Raw genomic sequence first — 859 nt, forward strand, 5'->3', positions numbered from 1 at the left:
TAAACAGAGAGAGAATTTTAAAAAACTTGTGGATTTAGCATTCAATATGTATATATCAGGTCATCCCATAAGTTCTGTCCGAATTTTGAATAATGAAAACAAGTGATCAAATGTTATATTTAATGGCGATTTAATCAACAATGTACTTTCCCTGATTATCTATGACATCCTTCCGTCTATTTACAAGCTTTTTAATCCCATGAACGTTAAACTCTTGGTTTCAAAGCGAAGAACTCTGAAATGTCAGTTTCGACTTCCGCCTGGCTTGCGAAATTTGTCCCCCAAATGATTCTATACATTACGAAACAAATGGTAGTCTGAAGGAGCAAGGTTGAAGAATAAGGTGGATGAGGAATTTTTTTCCTAACCAAGCTCTTCGATCTACTGCGATGTGATCTTTGCAGTGTGGGGTCGTGCATTGTCCTGATGAAACATCACTCATTTTCGATTCACTAAAGTGGCCTTTTTCTCTTCAAAGCTTGGTCCAAACGCTCTAATTGCTGACAGTAGACTTGAGCATTGATTGTTGCATTAGGTGGTATTACTCCTTTGCAATCCCAACAGATAGAGAGAAAAACCTTTTTTTTCCATGAGGTTCCCTTCTCAGTTGTGGTGGAGTGTTTTCCCTTTTTACCAAGCCACTGTTCACGATGTTCAACATTTCGATAGAAGATCCATTTTTCGCCACCAGTCACAAGTCTATCCAAAAAGAGTGAAATGAGTTCGCGAGAATGGAGAGAAGAGCAGATTTCGACTCGGGATTTGCGGTTGCTTTCGGACAGTTCACGAGGCATCCATTTTGCAAATTGTTGAAGATGACGATAAACAGGTGTATGGCTTGAACTAAGCTTTATTGCCA

This window comes from Octopus bimaculoides, chromosome 3, assembly GCF_001194135.2.
Source record: "Octopus bimaculoides isolate UCB-OBI-ISO-001 chromosome 3, ASM119413v2, whole genome shotgun sequence".
Lineage (NCBI taxonomy): Eukaryota > Metazoa > Mollusca > Cephalopoda > Octopoda > Octopodidae > Octopus > Octopus bimaculoides.